At 39.8% G+C, this 19,032-nt stretch overlaps 1 pseudogene; it reads right to left on the minus strand.

Moving 5' to 3' along the window:
- Window positions 1–16,019: 16,019 nt before the first annotated feature.
- On the minus strand, window positions 16,020–16,845 carry LOC128627855 (olfactory receptor 7D4-like; annotated as a pseudogene).
- Between the last annotated feature and the right edge of the window lie 2,187 nt (window positions 16,846–19,032).

Genomic DNA, 19,032 nt, shown 5'->3' on the forward strand with positions numbered 1-19,032 from the left:
ATCTGTTCTGAAACACTGGTTTTATGGTGTAAACTTCTGTGGTATGTTCCTTGTGAAGTTCAGTGGTACAGACTCCTTGAAGTTTCTTGATGATCTTCGTCTCCACCTACACTCACGCTGGTCCTCGCACTGGTTCTGCGTTGGTCGCCTACCACTGCTGAATGTCCCGGCTCTAGTAGCCGCCTCCTCAAGCACCCAGGCCCGTTACTAGGGCAGTGGCACAGAGGCTGGGAATGTCCTGGCTCCCGTATCTGGCTCTCTCTGCCGCCCAGGGCCGTCACAGGGGCTTGGAGTGTCCTGGTTTCCGTACCTGACTCCCCGGCGTCTAGTCCTGTCTCTATGGCAGTGGCACAGAGGCTTAGAAAGTCCCAACTCCGTACCTGATTCCCCAGTGTCCAATCCCCTGCTATGGCAGCAGCACAGGGGTTGTGACCCTCCCAGTTCCCGTAGAGGGATCCTCTGCCACCCCGGGCTGTCTCAGGGGTTTGGAGTGTCCAGGCTTCCGTACCTGACTCCCCGACATCCAGTGCCGTCGCTATGGCAGCGGCACAGGATTTGAGAGCTTCCCAGCTCCCGTAGCTGGCTCCTCAGCTGCGTCACAGGGGCTTGGAGAGTCCCAGCTTCTGTACCTGACTCCCCGACGTCCAGTCCCATCGCTATGGCAGCGGCACAGGATTTGAGAGCTTCCCGGCTCCCATAGCTGGCTCCTCAGCTGCGTCACAGGGGTTTGGAGAGTCCTGGCTTCCGTATCTGACTCCCCGGCGTCCAGTCCTGTCGCTAGGGCAGCGGCCCAGGATTTGAGATCTTCCCGGCTCCCGTAGCTGTCTCCTCAGCTGCGTCACAGGGGTTTGGAGAGTCCCGGCTTCTGTACCTGACTCCCCGGCGTCCAGTCCCGTCGCTATGGCAGCGGCACAGGATTTGAGAGCTTCCCGGCTCCCCGTAGCTGGCTCCTCAGGGTCCAGGCCTGTCTCTATGGTGGCGTCACAGGGGCCTTTGGTGTCCCAGCTCCTGCAACTGACCCTTCCGTTGCCCAGGCTAGTAGCTATGGCATCGGCACAAGGGTGTCCCCGCTCCGGTTCCTGACTCCTCTGTCTCCCAGGACCGTCACAGGGGCTTGGAGTGTCCGGCTTCCGTACCTGAGGCCCCGGCTCCCAGGCCTGTTGCTCTGGCGGCAGTACAGGGGCTGCGTGAGACCCAGCTCCGGTAGCTGACTCTGCCGCTGTCTGGTGTTTCAGCGTCGGTCACAATCTCTGGTCTTTTAATTTCATAAATGCTGGGTAACCGATGGTTTATTGTGCTGTTTCTCCATAGATCTGCCAGGATTTTCACCCATGAGTACAGGAGCTAGTATCCGCTCCATCTTACTCCGTCGCCATCTTCCCAGCATCCTGTAAAAAAATAAAAAAAATTTTTAAAAATTATTTTTCTATGGAAAAAAATGGGTTGGATATTTGAATGGTATTATTAAACCTCAACCTTTTTTTAGTATCCACAAAAAAAAAAAAGAACTTATGACATATGGACATGAACTAAAGCGGGGAATTGTGGGTAAAAGAGGGTGTGCAGGGTGGAGGGGAATGAAGGGGGGGAAATTGGACAACTGTAATAGCATAATCAATAAAATATATTTTAAAAATTAAAATATTGAAAAAAACAGTTGTAATTGAAAATATTGAACAACAGTTGTAATTGAAAAATAAAATAAAACTAAAAAAAGAGAACAAATTGGAGGAACTAATTTTATACCTCTCATTTTTAAGTATTTTCTTATTTTTTCAGTTACACTTCACATACAATATTGTATTAGTTTCAGGAGTACAACATGGTGATTAGACATTCATATAACTTACACAGTCATCAACCTCATAAATCTCGTGTCACCTAACACCATATATAGTTATTAAAATAATATCCACTATATTTCCTATGCAGTAACTGTACATCCCCATGACTATCAAGCTTCTCAATTCACTCAGTGAGCTTTTCTTAGGTACAGCCATTTCATGTACAAATCCCACCTTAAAAAAGGAGGTGAATATCAGACTGATGCAGCCACTGTGGAAAACAGTATGGAATTTCCTTAAAAAACTAAAAATGGAACTGCCCTTTGACCCAGCATTTCTGCTGCTGGGAATATATCCATAAGAATCCCAAATAACCAATTCAAAAGAATGTATGTACCCCTATGTTCAGAGCAGTGCTATTTACAGTAGCCAAGTGCTGGGAACAGCTTAAGTGTCCATCAGTAAATGAACAGTAAATGGATAAAAAAAAAACTGTGGTACATTTATGCAATGGAATACCACACAACAGAAGGGAGAAAGAAGGCCTATATTTTTCAATGGCATGGATGAGACTGAAGAATATTATGTTAAGTGAAATAAGGCAGTCAGTGAAAGACAAATATTGTATCATCTCACCTACAGGAGGAATCTAATGAACAAAATAAACTCATGAACACAATAGAACCACAGGCATGGAAACATGTAATAGAATGACAGTGACCAGAGGGGAGATGGAGGGAGAATAATGGAAAGAAGGGGAAGAGACTAGACACAGAACACATATGAATGACCCACAGACATGGACAACAGTGCAGGGATTGACTGTGTGTGTTGGGGGGGGGGAGCAGCAGAGGAGGGGAAATTGGGACAAGTATAATATAATAATAATTAAAAATAACTTAATTTAAGAAGAAAATTACAGCCCATTGGAGATATTTTACCCCACTAGGTGGCACAGATTCCTCATTGCATAAATGTAAGTGTTCTGACCTTGAAGCCTTTGAGAATCTAATATTGAGGAAAAAATTTCATATTAAAATTATACTTCTACTTTAAATTTTCATGTCAACATTTCTACATTTTTCCATTTTGTGTTCATTCAAACATTCATTTTTTTATTTCTTTCCCTCCAACTTTTTCTCAAGATGTCATTAGCATAATAAATGGGACTTATATGATTCTGTGTGCATGCACATACATGTGTATGAATGTGCTTATTTGAGAGAAAAGTGTGTGCAAGTACATACACACACTCCTGATCTCAGACGTTACCTTTCAACTCAACAGAGTATTGTACACATTTCATTTATTCTGCACAATATTCGTCTGTAATTAGAATTTATTTTCTCATATTACCATCAGAAATGAAGAAACAGGTTGAGGGTGATTACATTTTAACAATAACATAAGGGAAAAGGGAACATGGTGGCGGAGTAGGACAAAAAGGATTCCACTTCCCCCCACACATGGGAGAAAAACCTGGTCAATCTGCAGAGGAACACACCAAATAGCCAACAGTGCCCAGGCATATAGGAAAATAGGAGTCCAGAAATTGTAGCGGACGCTGAGAGACCAGATGGTAAGATGGCTGCAGGTCAACAAGGTTGGAGAGACCAGCACAGAGGCTGCAGGCCATGGCTGCTGCCTCCTTCGGACTGGGCACCAGGGGCCCGGGCTGGATCTGCAGTGGACTCTTTGGGAGCCAAAGACTCACAGGAAGGTCCTTGGGAGAGAGCTGAGTCATCAGCTCCCTCCCTACCAGGCCAGGCGCAGTTTGAAAAATACTGGGAGAGACCTGTTTGCTTGAAGTGTCAGAGACAGGAATGGGCACAAGGAAGTAAACAAGGAGGGTTTGATCACCTTTGGAGTCTGTGGTCACTGGCTTGGGAGAAATGATAGTCACCCTTGCATGCCCCCATAGCCCTGGGAAAGGTTCACACCCAAGCCTTCGGGACAAGGGAAGCCTGGCTGGTTGCACACACCTGCACCCCAGCCCACAGCGGTGACTTCCAGGGAAAGAGTGCTCTAAAAAGGACCTGGATTCCCTCAGTGGGACGCTGGAGAGAGGTGCCAGTCTGGATCTTGAGAGAGTGCTGGTGAGACTGAGTACACTGAGAAGAAAGAAAGGCCACACCAATCTCCCCTCAGCCTGTGGTAGCCAGTGAGACCACAAAAACCAGTTTGGCCAGCTGGAAAACAAGAGGAGGTTTTTCTTTTTAAGTAATCTTTTACTTATTTAACTTTATTATTGTTTTATCTTTCACTACTTTTTTTCCTCTCTTTCCTTCTCTATTGTTTTATTCCTTCTTCCTTTCATTCCAAACTTATTACATTTTTCTCCCTTCTGCTGCCTTTTTTTTTCTTCCCACCACACGTGAGACAAAAAACTTGGAACTGTGAAAAGACAAGAGTTGGACCCAAAGAGGGGACATCCCAACAGTAGAGACAGAGAGGCAAATTTCACTTTGCCATAGCAGAGAAACTACAAGTTACTGCATATTTTTATTATTATTTTTTAAATTATTTTTCACTATTGTTTTAAAATTTTTTATTGATTATGCCATTATAGTTGTTCTATTCCCCCTTCATTCCCCTCACCCTGCACCCCCCACCCCTCACCATTCCCCTCCCTTTAGTTTATGACCACCTGTCTCAAGTTCTTTAGATTCTATATTTCTCATACTATTCTTGCCCTCTCCCCTATTTTCCACCTACCATCTATGCTACTTATTTTCTGTACCTTCCCCCCACTTCTCTTCCTCCCACTCCCCTGTTGCTAACCCTCCATGAGATCTTCATTTCTATGTTTCCACTCCTGATCTAGCTGTCCTCCTAGTTTGCTTTTGTTTTAGGTGTGGTTCTTAATAACTGTGAGCTTGCTGTTTTTTCACTGTTCACATTTTTATCTTCATTTTCTTAGATAAGTCCCTTTAACATTTCATATAATAAGGGCTTGGTGATGATGAACTCCTTGAATTTGATCTTATCTGAGAAGCACTTTATCTGCCCTTCCATTCTAAATGAAAGCTTTGCTGGATAGAGCAATCTTGGTTGTAGGTCTTTGGATTTCATGACTTGGAATACCTCTTTCCAGCCCCTTCTTGCCTGTAAGTTGTCTTTTGAGAAATCAGCTGACAGTCTGATGGGAACTCCTTTGTAGGTGACTGTCCCCTTATCTCTTGCTGCTTCTAGGATTCTCTCCTTCATTTTAATTTTGGCTAATGTAATGATGATTTGCTTTGGTATGTTTCCTCTTGGGTCCAACTTCTTTGGGACTCTCTGAGCTTCCTGGATTTCCTGGAAGTCTATTTCCTTTGACAGATTGGGGAAATTCTCCTTTGTTATTTGTTCAAATAAATTTTCCACTGGTGGCTGTTCCTCTTCCTCTCCTGGTGCCCCTATAGTTCAGATGCTGGAACATTTAAAGATGTCCTGGAGGTTCCTAAGCCTCTCCTCATTTTTTTGAATTCCTTTTTCTTCAGATTTTTCTGTTTGGTCATTTTTTCCTTCCTTCCGGTCCACTCCCTTGATTTGAGTCCCAGTTTCCTTTCCATCACTATTGGTTTCCTGTGCATTTCCCTTCATTTCAATTAGTTTAGCCTTCATATGTTCCTCTAATTTGTGACAAAAATCAACCAGTTCTGTGAGCATCCTGATCACCAGTGTTTTGAACTATGCATCTGAAAGTTTGGTTATTTCTTCATCATTTAGAGTTATGGGCTCTGGGGTTTTGAGTTCTTCTTGAGCCATTTTTGGTCTGTTCTCACCAGTTAAGTATGAGGAGTAGAACCTTAGGTGTTCACCAGGACGGGGCTGCCTAGGTCACTGGGTTGTGATGCTCCATGTGAGGGTGGGGTCAAAGAGGGGCAATAGCGGTCCCCTCTGCTGCTTCCATCCCCTGGGGCTTGTGCAGTCTGTCTTACTGCTCACTCCTTCGCTGGTTTATTTGTGAGTGAATGTATGACCACGGTCAGCCTGCCACCTTGTGCCCTACTGGGCCCACCAGTCACTCACTGGATTTGCCTATTCACAACCCCATGCCTGGGATCCACCAACCACCACCCACCTGCACACCTGGGTCGGTTTGGCCGAGTTTTCCTGCACAACCCCACTCCACCAGACACTGGCTTCACCCCTCTTACCAGTCTGGCTGAAGAATTTGTTGTCATCAGACTTCCTAATAGTTCAATTTTCTGTGTTTTAGCTGCATTTTCTGTTACTAAAATTTTGTTGTCATTAAACTTGGTTGTGTGAGAAGGAGCAATGTTTCCACCTATGCCTCCATCTTGGCAGAAGTCTCTATTTTTTCATTATTCTTATGTCTTTTATTTTAATAGTATCTTTCTATTCCTCCTCTTCCTGTATAGTCTTCTTTGCCTTGGATGGATATATTGTGTCATTTCACAGGTTTCCACTGTCCCTTCATTCATAGTCTATTGCTAATTTACTGTTCTTTACTTCAGAAGTGTTCCATCAACACACTATTGAAGGTCCAATATTCCCTATTTTTAGTATCTTATAGATTCTGTCATATGATTGTTGCTCTAATATTATTGTAAATAATAGCTATTCCATACTATTGTAAATACTACACAACACCCCTCACAGATCTTAGCCCACTTCATTGTTTCCTGAACTAAAATACTGTAGTGGTTATCTCAATTCTCTCTCACACTACAACTATTTACCATCCTTTATTCTCACCTTAACTCAAGATCTGAACTCCCTCAACCTCACTGCTTTCTAGATCCAATTCACAAAACTTCCCTCCCAAAGAAGAGCTTTATTGTCTTTCCATCCTTTCCAAAAAGTGAATAGCTGGGTTGAAGAATACCATTATCCTGCCCTGGCTGGTGTAGCTCAGTGTATTGAGCATAGGCCTACGAACCAAAGAATCGTGGTTCGATTCCCAGTCAGGGCACATGCCTGGGTTGCAGGCCAGTTCCCAGCAGGGGATGCATGAGGAGGCAACCATACATTGATATTTCTCTCCCTCTCTTCTTCCCTTCCCCTCTAAAGATAAATAAAATGTGTAATAAAAAAGAGGCTTTATTAACAATAACAACAAAGCACCAAAGTTAAAAAAAAAAAAAAGGAATACCGTTATCTCTATAAATACCCAAAGGATCTCCTATCTCTTTCCTACTGGCTTCAACTGTAAATGTCATACAATAATCTCCTGCTATAATAAACCATTTTGCCTTCCCCTCCACCTGATCACAAAAGAAAAAAAAGAGTAGGTAGAAGCTGTGAAAACCAGGATACCCACTGGAAGAGGAAACCCAACAACAAAGGAACCATGAATACATAACAACAAAAGAAGGTGAAGGAGAGAGTGGAAACCACACAAACCTCAATCCAAGACCTATTTGGAAATACAACTAAACAGTGGAGAAACTATCCAGTGCAAACAACTGAGCAAGAGCAAAAGAGAACCCTCAAAACCTTGTACACACAAAAAAACTACTTAAACACAACCTGCTTTCACCAGAACAACAAATTAAAACAGGTGGTGGACAGAGGACCCATCAGTCACCAGCTGCTGGGAAGGACCCACAAAAAAAAGACCCCAAAACAACAAAAATCCAAAGACAAACTCAGAGCCAATGTTAAGGACAGCCCAAGACCAGTGAGCTGGGGAGATCAAGAAGACTACACCACTGAACCTCACAGGTATTACACCACAGAAGTTCACGCCATAAACCCAGGAAGCCAGAACAAATCAATTTAAGAAGCTGAAGCTAAAAGAAGACTATCATAAACAATGGAAAGACAAACAAACAATCCCCAAATGAAAGGAAAAAAAGAAACCTTAAAAAGAATGGTAGAAAAAACAGAGGTAAGTCATCTATCAGATACTGAATTCAAAGCACTGGTTATAAGGAAGTTCAAAGAGCTCACAATGAGCTACCAGAAACTACAAGGGAGCTACAATGAATCCACTGCAAACTATATCAACATGAAAAAGGAAATAGAAACTATCAGCAAGGACCAGGAGGAAATGAAGAATACAATTTCTGAACTGAAGAACTCAGTGGAAGGAATCCAAATCAGGATCGATGCAGCAGAAGATAGGATCAGCGATTTGGAGGACAAAGTAGAGAGGAACTCCCAGAAAGAGCAAGAAAAGGAAAATAGGCTGAGAAAGAATAAGGAGGGATGAGGAGAAATGCAAGACAATATGAAACATAATAATATCCAAATAGTAGGGATACCAGAAGGACAAAAAGAAGAGCAAGGGATAGAAAACCTATTTGAAAAAGTAATGATGGAAAGCTTCACTAATTTAATGAGAGAAAAAGTCACACAAATCCAGGAATTAGAGAGTCCCAAACAAGAGGAACTCAAAGAGGCCCACTTCAAGACACATCATCATTAAAATGGCAAATTTCCAAGACAAAGAAAGAATCTTAAAGGCAGCAAGGGAGAAAAAAGAAGTAACATACAAGGGAACCCCAATAAGGTTAGCTACTGACTTCTCAATGGAAACACTCCAAGCAAGAAGAGAATGGCAAGAAATACTCCAAGTAATGAGAACCAGAGGCCTACCACCAAGGCTACTTTACCCAGCAAGGCTCTCAATCAAGAAAGAAGGTCAAATAAGGAGCCTCCAAGACAAAACAAGTCTAAAGGAATATGCTTCCATCAAACCAGCCCTGCAAGAGTTACTAAAAGAACTGCTTTAAGGAAAGGAAGGAAAAAAGAGAGACAATGAGATGCACAGGTATAAAAATGACAATGAATAAGTACCTATCAATAATAACCTTAAATGTAAATACATAAAATGCTCCAATCAAAAGCCAACAAATAGTTAAATGGGTAAGAAAGCATGACCCACACATATGCTGCTTACAAGAAATTCACCTCAGGACAAAAGACCTACACAGACTAAAAGTGAAGGGCTGGAAACAAATTTTCCAACCAAGCAAAGAGGGAAAAACAGCTGGGGTAGCAATACTCATATCATACAAAATAGACTTCAAAAAAAGGGCCATAAAGAGAGACCCGGAAGGTCACTTTATAATGCTCAAAGGAACAATCCACCAAAGAGACTTAAACATTGTAAATATATATGTACCCAATGTAGGAGCACTCAAATATATAAAGAAAATCTTAGAGGACTTCAAGAAAGATATTGACAGCAACACAATTATAATAGGGGATTTTGACACCCCACTGTCAAAAATGGACAGATCTTCCAAACAAAATATCAACAAAGATGTTGCGGCATTAAACAACACCCTAGATGAAATGGACTTAACTGATATATATAGAGCCCTTCATCCCAAAGAAGCTAAATACACATTCTTTTCAAATGCACATGGAACATTTTCAAAGATAGACCATACGATAGGACATGAAATGAGCCTCAACAAATCTAAGAAAATTGGAATTATCCCAAGCATTTGCTCCAACCACAAGAAACTGAAACTGGAAACCAGCCCCAAGGGAAAAGATTCAAAACCCTCAAAATCATGGAGATTAAACAGCATGCTATTAAACAATGAATGGGTCAGGAATGAAATTAGAAAAGAAATCAAAAAGTTTCTGGAAACAAATGAAAACGAACTCACAACAACCCAAAACTTATGGGACACAGTGAAGGCAGTCATGAGAGGGAAGTTCATAGCAATATAGGCCGACCTAAAGAAGATAGAAACATTTCAAAAAACAACCTAACCCTATGCCTATAAGAACTCGAGAAAAGACAACAATGACAGCCAAGAACAAGTAGACAGAAGGAAATAACCAAGATCATACCAGAATTAAATGACATAGAGACTAAAAGCACACTTCTAAGGAGCTGGTTTTTTGTAAAGATAAACAAAATAGACAAGCCTTTAAGCAGGCTCATGAAGAAAAAAGAGAGAGAACCCAAATAAACACAATCAGAAATGAAAGAGGAGAGATTACAACTGACCCCACAGAAATACAAAGGATTATAAGAAAGTACTATGAAGAACTGTATGCCAAGAAATTTGAAAATTTAGGTGTCTATTTTCACTTAGGTAAAATAGACAAATTTCTAGGAAAATATAATCTTCCAAAACTCAATGAAGAAGAAGCAGAAAGCCTGAATAGACCAATAACAGCAAATAAAATTGAAGCAGTAATCAAAAATCTTTGGACACACAAAAGCCCTGGATCAAATGATTTCACAGGAGAATTCTACAAAGCATTTAAGGAATACCTAACCCCGATTCTTCACCAAGTACTCCAAAAAATCCAAAACAATGAAAGACTTCCAAACTCTTTTTATGAAGCCAACATGATCCTAATTCCAAAACCAAATAAAGATCCAATAAAGAAAGAAAACTTCAGTCCAATATCGCTGATGAACATAGACGCTAAAATCCTGGACAAAATATTGGCAAACTGCATCCAAAAATACATTAAAATGGGGGGACTTCCACCAAGATGAAGGCATAAGTGGAAACCCTGTGTCTTCTCACACAACCAAATTTAAAAAACAACAAAGTTTTAGCAACAAAAACACAGCCAAACCACAGAAAATTGAACTATACAGAATTCTGACAACAATGAACCCTTCAGCCAAATTGATAAACCGGTGAAGGAGCGAGCAGTGAGACAGACCACACAGGCCCCAGTGGCAGTGGTGGGAAGCGGCAGAAGGGACAGCCATTGTCCCTCTCTGACCGTGCCCCCACATACAGCGTCACAAGCCAGTGACCTGGGTGGCCCCGCCCTGGTGAACACCTGAGGCTCCGCTCCTCATATGTAACAGGCAAAAACAGATCAAAAGATGGCTCAAAAACAACTCAGAACCCCAGAGCCGATAAATCTAAGTGACGAAGAAATAGCCAAACTTTCAGATGCACAGTTCAAAACACTGGTGATCAGGATGCTCACAGAACTGGTTGATTTTTGTCACAAATTAGAGGAACATATGAAGGCTAAACTAATTGAAATGAATGAAAATACACAGAAAACAAATAGTAATGGAAAGGAAACTAGGACTCAAATCAAAGGAGTGGACCAGAAGGAGGGAAAAAATGACCAAACATAAAAATCTGAGGAAACAAGAATTCAAAAAAATGAGGAGAGGCTTAGGAACCTCCAGGACATCTTTAAACGCTCCAACATTCGAATTATAGGGGTACCAGAAGGGGAAGAGGAACAGTCACCAGTGGAAAACTTATTTGAACAAATAATAAAGGAGAACTTCCCCAATCTGTCAAAGGAAATAGACTTCCAGGAAATCCAGGAAGCTCAGAAAGTACCAAAGAAGTCGGACCCAAGAAGTAGCACACCAAGGCAAATCATCATTACATTAGCCAAGATTAAAATGAAGGAGAGAATCCTAGAAGCAGCAAGAGATAAGGGGACAGTCACCTACAAAGGAGTTCCCATCAGACTGTCAGCTGATTTCTCAAAAGACAACTTACAGGCAAGAAGGGGCTGGAAAGAGGTATTCCAAGTCATGAAATCCAAAGACCTACAACCAAGATTGCTCTATCCAGCAAAACTTTCATTTAGAATGAAAGGACAGATAAAGTGCTTCTCAGATAAGATCAAATTCAAGGAGTTCATCATCACCAAGCCCTTATTATATGAAATGTTAAAGGGACTTATCTAAGAAAAAGAAGATAAAAAAGATGAACAGTGAAAGGACAGCAAATGCACAGTTATTAACAGCCACACCTAAAACAAAAGCAAGCTAAAAGGACAGCTAGATCAGGAGTGGAAACATAGAAATGAAGATCTCATGGAGGTTAGCAACAGGGGAGTGGGAGGAGAAGGTACAGAAAATAAGTAGCATAGACAGTAGGTAGAAAATAGATAGGGGGAGGGCAAGAATAGTATGGGAAATATAGAATCTAAAGAACTTGAGACAGGTGGTCATAAACTAAAGGAGCAATGGTGGGGGAGGGAGTGTGCAGGGTGGAGGGGAATCAAGGGGGGAATAGAACAACTGTAATAGCATAATCAATAAAATATATTTTTAAAAAATACATTAAAAAGATCATACACCATGATCAAGTGGGAATCATCCCAAAGATGCAAGGATGGTTCAATATTTGCAAATCAGTAAATGTAATACATCACGTAAAAAAAGCAAAGACAAAAACCACATGATCATAAATGCAGAAAAAGCTTTTGATAAGGTGCAACACCAATTCATGATAAAAACAGTCAGCAAAGTGGGAATAGAGAGAACATTCCTCAACATAATAAAGGCCATATATGAGAGACCTACAGCCAACATCACACTCAATGGGCAAAAACTAAAAGCTTTTCCACTAAGATCAGGAACAAGACAAGGTTGTCCACCTTCACCACTTCTATTCAATATAGTATGGCAGCTTTAGCCACAGTGATCAGATGAGAAAAGAAAATAAAAGGCATCCAAATCAGAAGGGAGAAAACAAAACTGTCACTATTTGTGGATGACAAGATAGTGTACATGAAAAATCCTATAGCCTCTACCCAATAACTGCTCAACCTAGAAAATGAATTTGGCAAAAAAAGCAGGATACAAAGTCAATATCCAGAAATTAAAGGCGTTTTTGTATACCAACAATGGAGCAGCAGAAGCAGAAATGAAGAAAAAATCCCATTCAATATAGCAAAAAGAAAAATAAAATACCTAGGAATAAACCTAACCAAGGACGTAAAACACCTGTATGCAGAAAACTACACAACACTGAAGAAAAAAATCAAGGAAGACACAAAGAAATAAAAACATAAACCATGTTCATGAATTGGAAGAATTAACATCATCAAAATGTCCATACTACCCAAATCAATTTACAAATTCAATGCAATACCTATTAAAGTACCAATGACATATTTCACAGACATAGAACAAACACTTTAAAAATTTGTATGGAACCATAAACCACCCAGAATAGCAGCTGCAATTTTGAGAAAGAACAGGGTAGAAGGAATCACAGTACCTGATATCAAAGCATATTACAAGACCACTGTAATCAAAACAGCCTGGTACTGGCATAAAAATAGGCATATAGACCAATGGAACAGAACAGAAAACCCAGAAATAAATCCAAGTCTCCACAGTCAGTTAATATTAAAGGGGGGGGGCATAAAATGAAGTAAAAATAGCCTCTTCAACAAATAGTGTTGGGAGAACTGGACAGCTATGCCCAAAAAAGTGAAACTTGGGCACCAACTCACACCGTACACCAAAATGAATTCAAGATGGATAAAAGACTTAAATATAAGCAGTGACACCATTAAAGTCCTGGAGGAGAACATTGGCAGGAAAATCTCAGATATTTCACACGGCAACATTTTTACTGATATGTCACCTAGACCTGGGGACATACAGGAAAGAACAAACAAAAGGGATCTCATCAAAATTAAAAGCTTTTGCACAGCTAAATAAAACAGTATTAAAATTAAAAGAGTACCAACTGTATGGAAAACATAATTGCCAATGATACCTCAGACAAAGGTTTAATCTCCAAAATATATAAAGAACTTCCACAACTACACTCTAAGAAGACAAGCAACCCAATTAAAAAGTGGGAAAAGGACTTGAACAGACACTTCTCCAAGGAGGACATACAGAGGACCCAGAGACACATGAAAAGATGCTCAATATTACTAGCTATCAGAGAGATGCAAATTAAAACCACAATGAGATACCACTTTACACGGGTCAGAATCACCATGATAAACAAAGCAACAAACAACAAATGTTGGAGAGGTTGTGGGGGAAAGGGAACCCTAGTTCACTGTTGGTAGGATTGCAGACTGGTACAACCATTATGGAAAACAGTATGGAATTTTCTCAGAAAACTAGAAATGAATCTGCCTTTTGACCCAGCAATTCCACTGTTAGGATTATATCCGAAGAACCCTGAAACTCCAATCCAAAAGAACCTATGCATCCCAAATGTTCATAGCAGCACAATTTACAATATTCAAGTGTTGGAAGCAACCTAGGTGCCCATCAGTAAATGAATGGATCAAAAAACTATGGTACATTTACACAATGGAATTCTATGCAGCAGAAAGAAAGAAGGAGCTCCTACCCTTTGCAACAGCATGGATGGAACTGGAAAGCATTATGCTGAGTGAAACAAGTCAGGTGTTGAAAGACATATACCATATGCTCTCACCTTTAATAGGAAGCTAAACAACAAAACAAACAAGCAAGCAAAATATAACCAAAGACACTGAAATAGAGAACAGGCTGACAGGGACCAGAGGAGATAGGGGAGAGAATTTCAGGGGAAAAGGGGAAAGATTCACAGGAACAAGTATAAAGGACACATGGACAAAAAGTAACAGGGCAGAAATGGCAGGGAAGTGGGGAGCACGGGGGGGGGGGGCTGGGATGGGAGTAAAAGACAGAAAACTGTACTTGAACAACAATTAATTTTTAAATAAATAAATAAATAAACAAACCACTGATATGTTCAATAGCAAAAAAAATAAAATGCAAAATTCAGGAAGGTAATTCTTACTGAATAACAAACAGCCATCTGAAATAAAACAACAAGAATTTAATACTTTTACACCTTTCCAAATTTTATGTAAATGAAATCAAGTAGTATAACTTTCTAATTTTTGTTTGGCTCATTTAATCCCACATGTTGTATGGGCTGTATATTTTATGTGATTATGCTCCATGAATTAGTTAGGAATTAAACTTTCTTGTAGAGCATGGCTCAGGGTCACATCTAGAGCAAAGACAGCTGAGTCACACCCAGAAATGCTGGCAGTATCTCTTCTACCCAAGAAGAAAGCAAATGTTATATATAAATACAGGAATTAAAATAAAGCAATTATCCTTTAATAAATTCATTTCCCCATAAATTAATGACTCACTTGCGTGTATAAAGGGAATACACTGACATGACTTGGTTCAGTGGGAAGAGCACTAAAGCCACATACAGCCTCATGGATGATCCTTAGAGACACAATAGAGGGACTGACAGCTGACTACAAACTGTGAGGAAACAGTCAGAACTCAGATCAACTTCCAATCATGTAATCCCACTGGCAATAAATGCATCATATTAAACCATTTGCTTCTAGGATGACAGTATGCAGCAACAGCTAATTGATAACAATAATCAGAGTGAACAGAACTGAAGAAAAATATCATAATCAACCACTGGTCATTGTAAGTCTTATCTTGATATTTGAAGATGGCATTCATGATTATTACTACTGAAGGTTATTTCAGAAAACTGCATTGAAAAGTGACTCCATCAGATTCTCTTTTAGGTAAGCAGGAGAGGTTGGAAGAACATGTATGTTTGGGTAACACATATGATTCTGAATCACAGGACTGACAGGAATTCAAACTCTCTGGTGAGTCACTGTTTGGCCATTTATGTACATGTATGAATATCTATAGATCACATATATAGTAATACACTGCATGAGATTTATGTAGTTGTTTCCCTAACCCTCTAGTGGTTACGACAATATTTAGAGAAGTGGGAGATACTTCATTTAGAACAATAGAGAAAACCATAGTTTTAAGAAGCAATGAAAGTTTTCAAGTGGAGGGCCAAAGATCATTCAAAGGAAACAATTATACCACAATGGTTCACCCCAAGCCTAAATTCCTTTATACATGGACACCGATCTTATATACATCGATAAGTAAACATGCACCATAAAAAGAGTTTACCTAGTAATAAATGTATGACTTAAAATTTTGCTTTCTTACTCTAAAGATTCTCTGCCTCTAAGCACATATTATGTCAAACTATTTTATGGTAGTGAGATATGAAGAAACGATGTACAAGAAGTGTTACACTGTGATCTTCTAGATTCCTTTCCTGTGAGATGATATAAATGGCTTTCGTTACCAAGTGCAGTGTAATTCCATAGGAGTAGTACCACTCAAGATTTTTCTTTCAGTGAAACTGAAAGAAAAATTATTCAGTATGATAGATTTCATTTCAAAAGAAATTGCTCCTAAGAAATCCACATAATTTTCATGAGATAGATGGCAGTATCCAAATGTCTCATCCAGGCCTGGGAATCAGTTTAGGAGAGGAGAAAAATGACGAAGAAAAAAGCTGCTATGACAAAGTTGACAAGAGAATAAAGTGATCCGCTGAAATATAATGGAGAAGTTGAAGTCACAGAAACACAAACTTGAAGAAATAAACACACACAATACTTTCTACTTCCACAACCCTATCAAAGAGCAACAACATTTGGCTGTGAGGCTTTGAACCCTGTGATCATGGGTGTTTGTTTATTCAGCCCTAGGACAAATGACCCTTATAAAGCTGTCACCCCAACTAATCTTCTCAGAGTTCCCTTTATGTCTCTGTTCCTGAGACTGTTGATGAAGGGGTTCAGCATGGGTGTGACCACAGTGTATATCACTGAGGCTGTTGCTTGGAGCTGTATGTGGCAGCAGAGCCGAGATCCGCACCTAGGCCCCTACCATAAAATAAGGAGACAACTGAGAGGTGAGAGGCACAGGTGGAAAATGTTTTATACATCCCCTGAGCTGATGAGATTGCACATATGGAGGTCACAATTTTAGAGTAAGAGAAAGGATCCCAGCCAGGAGACCACCAGCAAGTAGGAGAACTGAAAAATACATCACCATGTTATTAAGAAATGTGTCAGAACTGGCAAGTTGGCTCATCTGGTTGAGTTCACAGAAAAAGTGAGGGATTTCCAAGTCTGCACAGAAGAATAGTTGTAATACCATTAAGCTTTGCTACAAGCAATACAGGGAACTCGTGATCCAGGACATCAGGACCAGCAGTCCACAGAGTTGGGGGTTCATTATGACAGTGTAGTGCAGGGGGTGACAGATGGCCACAAATCAATCATAGACCATCACGGTGAGGAGGAAGATGTCCAACACAACAAAGAATAAAAGAAAATACATATGTGTGGTGCAGCCTGCATAGGAAATGGCTTTGTTCTGTGTCTGGATATTCACCAGCAACTTTAGGATAGTGATGGAAGTGAAACAAATGTCAGCCAAGGACAGGTTTGAGAGAAAGAAGTACATGGATGTGTGGAGGTGGGAGTGTAAGCTGACAGCCAGGATGATGAGCAGGTTTCCCAATGCAGTGATCAGGTACATGCGTGTACCTGTCCCAAATAGGAAAGGTTGCAGTTCTGGTGCCTCTGATAGTCCCAGGTGGACAACTTGTGAAATTTGTGTAAGATTCACTGCTTCCATGTGGTGCAGTTGACTGCCAGGATATAAGTAAAGTACATGACTCATTTTCACTCATGCAAGTATTAGTAACCTTGCTTAAGAACTACCATTTATATTTTGGAATAAATAAATTAATGTCATATAAAGGGACAGCTTGGGGTGGGGTGGAATGGGAGTAAAAGGCAGAAATCTGTACCTGAACAATAATTAAAAGAAAGAATAAAAAAATTAATGTCATAGTTAATGTGTGGTCTGGTATCCTTTAGGACATCTATAGTGTCATTTCTGGTTAGAATTCTTTTTCCGGGCATAGACACATGACGAATTATTGTATCTTACTCAATTTTTTCAGTAATAGAAGAAAAAGTGAAAAGGCAACTCGTGTGATGTAAAGCACAACATGGTGACTCAAGCTAATAATACTTTCAACAATTTCAAAGTTGCTAGAAAGGAGAGTTTCAAAGTCCTTATTAAAGAAAAATGTTGTCACTGTGTGGTGACAGAGGTTAACTACACTTAGTGTGGAGGTCATTTTTTATTATATACAAAAATGATATGTTGTACACCTGAAACTAATAAAATGTTTTATGTCTATTCTAATGCCCAAATATTGCATGCTAATTGGTTGTTATGCATAAGAGTGTTCAAATTGGTGTTTATAATTTTCAAAGTGATATGAAGTTTTTGCTTTTCATTTTTTCCTTTTGCACAAGAACTACAAAAACTATATATGTGACTTTTATCCATGTGGTCAAAAGAACATTTAATAAATCAATTACTTAAACCAAAAAATTATACTTCAGTTTAAAAATGTTGAAAAAGCCATAGACAAAACACAACATCACTGATTGATATATTGGACTACAAAAAATTTGTAACCTTTATACATTCTTCAAAAATGCATGTACACATACATAAAAGAACTAAACAGAAAACATACAGACTGTGTAAAAAACTCCAATTCTTGTTGGAAAGAATCCAATCAAAAAATAATCTAACGGGCTGGTCTAATGGTAATGGGTTATCAGAACTCAACTAAAGCTAGTGTCAAAAAATAAACTAACGGAATATAGTCAATAATATTGTGATAAGCTTGCATGATGACACGTGATTACTAGAATTTGTGTGGTGATTGCATTGCCACAGATAGAGATGAGAGTCACTGTATGTACACCTGAAACTGATGTCATATTGTCTACAAATGTACTTAGACAAACAAACAAAAATAATTAAAAATACTCTGATAACACATCCAAGACCAAGGAACATTCAGATGCACAACATAGTGAAAGGTATAATATTGTAGTCCAACTACAATTTAAAATACATAAAGTAATACACAGGTAAAGCAAAAACTTTCCCTGAAAAATTTTGATAGTGACCATAAGCAACCTCTCCCATGAGAATTTCCTCAGGATCTGAGAAGGAATTTCTTTGTCTATCAAAGGCAAGAGCAGGCCATATGCTCTTTCTCCCACATTTTTCAAGACCATATGAGTTCCAAGCACCTTGCCTTGAAGCTGTGGACGAGGTTCTGAACCACATCTAACTTCCAACACAAGACAGAAAAAACGAAAGCAACAAAGGAAAAAAGGAGAAAAAACAGAAAAAAAACCATTCCAATGACTTTTCTCCAGCTTCCATTCTTCCTATTGAAGGTACCACTTAGAAAAATTTCTAAGTATACAATGACAGAAGGATGGCAAGAAGTGGATTGGGTGAACTGTGTAGGCAGGAATCTGTGGGTATCTACATCTTTTCAGGGGCAAGTTTATTGGGCAGTCCTCAGTATTTCAGTCCATTGAGTATCAGCCACCATTGTCAATTCACAGACTTATTTTTCTTTTTTGTTTGTTTAAAATATATTTTATTGATTATGCTATTATAGTTATGCCATTTTCCCCCTTTATTCCCCTCCACCCTACACACCCCCTCCCACCCACATTCCCCACCTTTAGTTCATGTCCATGGGTCGTACATATAAGTTCTTTGGCTTCTACATTTCCCATACTGTTCTTAACCTCCCCCTATTTTCTACCTACCATCTATGCTACTTATTATCTGCACCTTTTCCTCCTCTCTCCCTTTCCCACTCCCCCACTGATAACT

Source organism: Artibeus jamaicensis, unplaced genomic scaffold (assembly GCF_021234435.1).
Source record: "Artibeus jamaicensis isolate MK-2021 breed Jamaican fruit bat unplaced genomic scaffold, CSHL_Jam_final contig_477, whole genome shotgun sequence".
Taxonomy (NCBI): Eukaryota; Metazoa; Chordata; class Mammalia; order Chiroptera; family Phyllostomidae; genus Artibeus; species Artibeus jamaicensis.